This window comes from Pongo pygmaeus, chromosome 7 (genome assembly GCF_028885625.2).
Source record: "Pongo pygmaeus isolate AG05252 chromosome 7, NHGRI_mPonPyg2-v2.0_pri, whole genome shotgun sequence".
NCBI lineage: Eukaryota > Metazoa > Chordata > Mammalia > Primates > Hominidae > Pongo > Pongo pygmaeus.
In genome coordinates this window covers 75,871,418-75,879,714 of record NC_072380.2, presented here as the reverse complement: position 1 = coordinate 75,879,714, position 8,297 = coordinate 75,871,418, and positions in this window count along the sequence as shown.

The window sequence follows — 8,297 nt, the reverse complement described above, 5'->3', positions numbered from 1 at the left end:
TCCCCTTCGACTACCAGGCCTTTCTCTTGGTAACACTACTCTCCCCCAGCCTCCACTGTCCTAGCATCTACCTCCTCTCTTGTAGGTAAATTTCCTCAGGTGTTGTAAATAACAAGTTCCCTTGGGTATTTACCTACAAGAGAGGAGGTAGAAGCTAGGACAGTGAAGGCTGGGGAAGATTAATGTTATAAATTCTTATCCAGGCTGGGACACTTTTGAAAGTGAAAAAGTGCTATTAATAATTACATTAATACTAGACACATAAACCAGAACTATCCCTAGCAAACAGACATGTGGACACTCTACATAGGGCCCTGACACATTAACTAAATCATTGCTTCAGCACTATTTGTGAGCTACTAGAGGAATAAAAATGGCTATAAGACAAGATTCTAATCTTTGGAACAAATTAACAAATATGAAAGAAATAAAACTTGTAAAGTGAAATATGATATACAGTCTAATGTGTAGACATGCATAGTTTGGAAGCAGAGAATCTAGTTCTATAAGAGAAGGCAATAAGAGAGAAGCAGTTCTTGAGTCAGATCTTGAATTAAGATGAATTGACAGAGAGATGGTTTATAGATGAGAAAACTTCAACAAAGGCGAAGAGAAATTGACTTAGTCTTTGCTTGGCTTCCTTCGTGACAATTCTAAATCTTTATCCCTTTTCTCAAGGGTATTGTTACTGCTCCCAATCACTGCTCCCATTCCAACATAAGCATTTGTTCATACTTTAGAAAGAGAAAAGTGGGCTCTAAGGGGAGAAGTGCCTTTCTTTTCCTCTCCTTACCGACATAGATATAATCTGTACCCAGTCTTATTTCTTCTTCATTTCCATAGAAAACTGTGTCCCTCTAGTTGATAACTCCTCTCTGGGCTTTTAAATCCGTTTTCTTCTCATATCTCTCCAGATCTATCATATGATTTATTTCACTTCTCCCCTCTATATTTATCTTCTCTCTTTACTGGATCCTCCTGGGTCCTTCTCTGCTGTCTACAAACATTCTCAAATATCTCCCCTTCTACATTCATATATATATATAGCATCCCTCTACTGCCATGCATTTTGTCTAATTAATGTCCTATTTATCTTCATGGTTATGCTCCTTAAAGAATATTCTGTAGATCTTCATATTTCCTTCCACAAATTACCTCCATGCAACCTGGCCCCATTGCCTACCACACCATAAAAACTGCTCTAGAAAATATCTCCAGTATCACTCTAATGTACACCTAATGGCTAAATCCAAGCAACTCTTCATATGTTCTTAATTTCTGTGCAGTACTCAACACCACCAACCAACCCCTCTTCTCTTGACATCCATCTCAATTATTTCTCCATGACTCTCAGTCTCCCTTGCTTACTTCTTTTCCATCTTCATTAGACAGTCCTATGTCTGCTCAAGTCTTAATGCTCTCTAGAGTTTTGTCTTTACTCTCTATCTTGTATTATACATTTTCTCAGAACAATTGTATTTTATCCCTAAGCTTCAGCTACCACCTATACTCTGGTAAGTCAAAGACAAGCATCGCCATCTGGTAAGTCCCAAACAACACCAACAACATCTACAAAACATGCTAGATCTTTACTGAGTGTAAAACCTTTATCTCCAATTGTCTTTCACTATCTCCACCTGGATGTCCAGGGGCAATTCAGGGGCAGAATGCTGATTCCTCCTGAGCCCCTCTCCCAGTGAATGGCATAAACTTCCAGTGAGGCAGGTTAGCTAGATGTAGGTAATCATTTTTTAACATTTTTTTCTTTATTTTCCTAAGTGATTTAATACATCCAATAGCTTCTATACCTCAGGCATCTCAAGTGTCTGCCAACCCCTACCCCTGCCACCCTCAGGTCCTTAGCAAATGTTACTTTGTTTAATATCCCATAATTTATAGTCTGGAGTCATTAAATAAATGCTCTTCCAGACCTGTTACTCTTGGATCCATTTCTCATATATCTTCAGAGATCTCCTTAGAATTTCCCTGCTTCCAGATCCAGTTGACATAAAAGAGTCTGCGATTTCTGCTGTATGTGTTTCCTGAGACAGTGCGACAAATTACCACAAACTTGGTGGCTTAAAATAACAGAAATGTATTCCCTCAGTATTCTGGAGGTCAGCAGGCTAAAGCCAAGGTGACATCAGGACAAAGGTCCCTGCAGTCTTTAGAGGAAGACCTGTTGGCCTCCTCCAGTGGTTGGTGGCTGCAGATGTTCGTTGCGTCACTCCAGTCTCTGTTTCCGTGCCCACATAGCCTTCTCCTCTTCTGCCTGTCAAATCTCTTATGTCTGTCTTTTATGAGGACCCTTGTCATTGGATTTAGGGCCCACCTGGATAATCCAGAATGATCTCTTCATATAAATATCCTTGATTTAATTACATCTGCAATGATCCTTTTTTCAAATAATCACATGTCCTTGGAGTTAGGACATGGACAAACCACTTTGGGGGCTGCGATTTGCCCTCTATACCTGCTTAAGAGAAGAAATTTCAAACTACTTTATATAGCATTGAAAGCCCTTCATCTAAATCTGGACTTTACTGTCCCACAAAATCCCTTGGATATTATGCTCAGCCATGCCAAACTGCTTGTCGTTTCCTAGATGTCACTTCCTATTTACTCCTAGGGGACTTTGCTTACTGATTTATCTGCCCCGCACTCTCTTCACTATTTTCTGCCTGCTAAATGCAATGCATCCTTTAGGGTTCATTCAAGGATTATTCCCTTAATGAAATGTGTGTTGAGCCCACCGTAACCCCCATTATCACTGGACTCTCCCTGCATTGTGACATTATTGTATTATGAGGACAATATGTCCTCATAGTACATTAACATTTTGAGCTCATATGTAATTATGTCAGCACCCTCTCACTTCTATCTCCTCCCCTTACTAACCTACCTTTTTTTCTTTTTTAATTTTACATCTCATGGAGTGTGTATCTCCAGAGTCTAGTATGACACTTGTCATAAAGTGGCTTTTAATAAAAGATTGATGAATAACATTGGCGACCAAGTACCTAATATGTGGTAGTCATCATGCAGGGAATTTATATATGAGATATTTGTTGATATCCTCAAAATAAGACTGAAAGACAAGTATTCCCGGCCCTACTTTAAAAAGGAAAAACTAAGATTTCGAGGAGTAAATAGCTTGTCCAAGGCCACAGAGAAAATAATTGCCAAACTTATTCTTTCAGCTGAGATCTATCCAACTTTAACTGATGCTATTTTCAGTTAAAAATATTGATTACCTAAAAATTACTATGAGAAATGTGTGTGAGTTATTGAAGTTGGTCAGCTTTTGATACGTAGAAACCTGAATTGCAGACAGAATTAGTTTTTATTCAAAAATATTTTGTGGGTTACTTGCAATGTGCTAGGTATTATTCTAACACCAGGGATATAGCTGTGAACAAATAAGTCTGAGTCCCTGATCTTGAAGAGTTTACATTTTAGTGGGGAGATGAGAGAAAATATACAAATCTCAGGTAGTGATAAGTACTGAAGAGAAGAAAATGAACCAAATTAAGGAAACATAAAGTGATGCAGTGGTCCTTTGTTAGAGATCATCAGCAAAAGCCTCTCTGATCAGTTGCCATTTGAGCCAAGATCTGAATAAAATAGTGGAAAAGAACAGCCATGGGGCAAGCTGAGGAAAGACTATTCTGGGCCAGGAACAGCATGTGCAAAGGTCCTGCATTGGGGGGGTTCTGGACGAATTCAAGGAAAGCAATGAAGCTAGAGTGAATATAGTGGAATGGTCAGTGCAAAGGGTGGATGGAGATCCATCCAAAAGGGAGTGAGTGAGTCTTGTCAGCTACAGTAAAAACAGTGGCTTTTACTCTAAGGGAGATAGGAAGCTGATGAAGATTTATTATTATTATTTAAATTTATAAACAACAGAAATTTATTTCTCATAGTTCTGGAGGCTGGGAAATCCAAGATCATGTCATTGGCACATTTGGTGTCTGGTAAGGGCCTGCTTCCTGGTTCATAGATGGTGCCTTCTAGTGCAGCCTCACATGGTGGAAGAAGCTAGATAGCTCTCTATGATCTCTTTATTAGGACACTAATTCTATGCATGAGGGCAGAGGCCTCATGACCTAATCACCTCCTGTATTAGGCAGGGTTCTCCAGAGAGACAGAACCAATAGAATCGAGATTTTTGAGCAGAGGTGTGATTATGATCTGACTTAAATTTTAAAAGATCATTTAGACTGCTGTGTTTTGGGGTGTGAGAGGATGTAGGAGGCATTCAGATAGTTGGGACCAATGGTGATGGCGGCTTACAGCAGTGGGAGGTAGAGGAAGTGGGAGTAGTTAATGACATTCTGGATATACACCAAAGCTAGAGCCAAGAGAATATCCTGTGGACTTGGGATATTGAAGAATCACCCTAAAGTTTGGGAGTGTTTAATCTATACATGTTATCTAAAGCCATGAGAATGAGCCAGGCTGTCTGTTGTCAACACCCAGTCCTGTAAAACTTCTTGATGTCTTACAGCACTATCCAACAGAAATACAATAAGAGCCAATGTGAACCACAAATATATTCATGAATTTTCTAGTGGCTACATTAAATAAAGTCAACAGAAAAAGAAGAAATTTATTTTGAAATGTATTTTGCTTATCCTAGCACACCCAAAATACTATCATTTTCATTTGCAATCAATATACAACTTTGTAATGAGATATTTAACTCTATATCTCCAATATATTATCATTTCAACATGTAATCAAAGTAAATTACAGCCAATCTTTCTTGCTTATAGATTCCATATTTGTGAATTCACCTACTAGCTAACATGTGTTTGTAACCCCCAAATCAATGCTTATAGTGTTTTGTGGTCATTCTCAGACATGCACAGAACAGCAAAAATTGAAGCCACTTGATATGTGTATTCCCAGCTGACATCAAACAAAAAGGTGTTCTGCCTTCCTGTTTCAGTTCCCCTATGGTAAACAAATATCCTTTTTATGGTCTGTTTAGTGTCATATTTTTTGCATTTTTGTGCCTTTTCTTGATAATTTTATGGTTTTAAATGTCCCCCAAGCGTAGTACTTGAAGTTCTGACTGTGGTTCCTAAAAGTCAGACGCTATGATGTATCTTCCAAAGAAAATGTGTGTAAGATAAGCTTCATTTAAGCCTGAGTTACAGTACAGTGGGCTGTGAGTTCAATATTAAGGAATCAATAATTTGCATGTAAACAGAAACCCACATGACACAAAGTTATTTATTGATCCATTGATGACCAGAGGCTTGCAGGAATATAGCCCTCTATTTCCCTTGAGAACAATAGTTCAGTACTTGCTAATTCAGTGTTTCCAATACTTTATAGAACTTTTATACTCTGAGTAATGAGAATCAACTGCATATTATTAAGATAGCTTACATTATTTTTCATACTAAGTGTTAAAAATCTGGTGTATAGTTTACACTTACAACACATATTAATTCAAACTAGCCATGTTTCAAGTGCTCAATTGTCACAAGACTAGTGAGTTTCAGAACTCAGGTAGAGGAGAAAAAAAAATGGCAAAGAAGAATCAAATGGAATGGCCAGAGAGTAAGAAAAATAAAGCCAAAAAAGTCTGATGGTATAGAAGAAGGCATGAAATGAGAAGGTGCACAAAGAGAAAATTTCATTCATGTGAAAAGGTACAAAGACATCAAGTAAGGTGTGTGCTTTATTACTGGATGCATGGACTTCATTGTTTATCTTAGCAAATGATGTGTGGTTCAAAACTGGTGCCTGGGACCATGTGGAGTCATGATTGGGAGTGAGATGGGGAGAAAGTGAGTAGAAAACCTTTTTGAGAAGCTTGGCTATTAAAAACATGTTTAGGTGCTGGTTGTATACTTGAAAGGATAATGCCTACATCTCAAAGTGTAGTCAGTTGCTGTTGTATTTGAGAAACCAACTAAGGTGAACTCGCTAGAGCTTTTTTTTTTTTCTTACAACAAAAAAGTACCAAATGCCCATTTTCTTCCCCTGGGGATGAATGCAGTCATAACGCAAAGCAACCCAAACTTGATAGTTGTGCAACTTGCAACATGGAAAATGAAATTCAAATAAAGTCAGCTGTGCTGTGGCAGGGCTTCATTGGTAAGAAAAGAACTCTCTTTTCTCCTCACTGGGATTACAAAGTAACTCCTCCATGTAATAGAACTGAACTGATTCTCAACTTGCCAACTTAGAATTCTGTGCAGAGTGATGGGGAGCAAGCAGTTTCTTGAAAATGCTGCCTTTAGGTATTGCTGATATTTCAGTTTGTGTCACGTTTCATGTTGATGCTTATTATGCTCACATTATGGCATTGTGGACCCAAACAGGAAAAATATAAGAGTGCACATGGAACATATGGAACATCTTATAAACTCCGTGTTGGTCAATGTTGGTGTCTCTTGGTGACTGATGCTTAGCTTTGATAGCATGAGGCCTGCCAAAGCTACTGGCTGCTGAAGGATCCCTGGAGCCTAGGAGGGCCCAGGTACACAATTTCTTTACCTTATAAACTACTCTGTAAAGTTCTTTCCCAATTTGTTTCCAAATGGGAAAACAAAGAGTTGCAGTTATCATGCGATCAACTCAAATAGCTACTTTCTCCATTTTTAGTGTGGCTAGAAAGGCATTCCAGGAAAGGACCTACTTTCTGCTTGGTAAATAAGAATGCTACACATTCATTATTTGAAGAAAGAATATAAACAAAAGTTTTCATTTTGTCTCAGAAGTGGTCACTGCAAAATAAGCCATGAGAAATAGTATAATTTCCTTAATAGATAATAGTCCCCCAAGAGTTCTCCTAAAATATCTACGTTGGTGTGTTTATTTGTTTAGCAATAACAATGCTCTTCTTTTATAGTGGTTAGGGGAATCCTTCTGTGAGAGGTCTCACCCCTATCCCCAGTCTTTTTTGGGAGAAGTTTTAAGAAATCTACTCTGAGGCAGAAGACAAGGCTCCTGTGCCTGTGTGAACAGGTGTTTGTCTCCTAACAAAATGGAAATGATTTTGAACCTGTGAGAAGGAGGAAAGGGGGAGAGAGAATGACTTTTCTGGGTACAATGTAATACCCTCCTGGAGGAACCCCAAATCACTAGTGAAAAATATGAAACTGTTAATTGTTATTAAATGCTACGTATGAACTTGAAAAGGACCTACCTAGTTTGGAATACTGGTTCACAGGGGGCCTACGTGGAGTCAACCTACAGTGGACAGGGTAACAATTGACACCAGGTTCACCCAAATACATTCATTCACTTATACTGCACACCTCTTTTTATGAAAAAATTGGAGATACCTTATATTAAGGTCACAAGTAAAATAAAATGTAAAATAAACAAGGAAGTTCAGCTATAAAAGGAGAAAATTCAGTGATTTTATTATGCTCACAATGAGAAGTTTTTAAAATTTCATTCGTGCTTCAAGAAAGACAAATGTATTCCTAGTTCCAAGAACAGTACTAGATGAAGCATACCTTTGTCTCTTACCTACTTCCAGGTCTTCTCAATGTTTTGGTCTGGTTTTTCCTTATTTTATTGCATTTAATATACTCAGTAATTGTCTTGGAGTCTTCTATTCCAAAGAAAACACAATGAGAAGATTGCACAATACAGTAGAAAGAACCAGATTCTAGGTGTCATTTTAGGTCCAAATTTAGCACTTAATGAATGCATGGTCTTGCCAGAGCATTTAGCCCCTCCAAGCTTAAGTTATACTGATTTTCAGTTAGGAACAATACAAATGCCTGGTTTACTTCCTTATTCCATAAATGTTCAATATGTAAGTGTTAAGAAATAAACATGAGTTAAAAGGTTCCCCTTTCTATCGACTTCCCTTTGTATGGTTAAAGACACTATCAGGATGAGTTTGAGTACATAAGGGGCTAAAGTGAGATTCATAAATATTGTAAAGAAAAACCGAAATTGATGAATATCCTGGAAATTCCATTGTGGAATTAAGAATCCCATAGACTCTACATTAAACCAGTCTGAGAAGAAGAAGGAGATAAAGAGAAAGAGAATAAACTTTAGACATTAATACTTTAGGAGAAAAAAGTGGGAGAGATGAAGAGAAGTTAAATGGTAGTTGTGGTGGGAAGCTAAGAATTCCTGTACATAGAGGAATATTTGAGTTTGCTGCCCATTTGTTCATTCTTTCAAACAACACATATTCATTGGGCTTCTATGTTACAGATTAGTCTTGGATGTGTTATATCCATACAAGTAATGACTGAGGTCAGAAAATGTTGTTATGGCAATTCATATACATCACTCAGATGTTTCTAAATGTA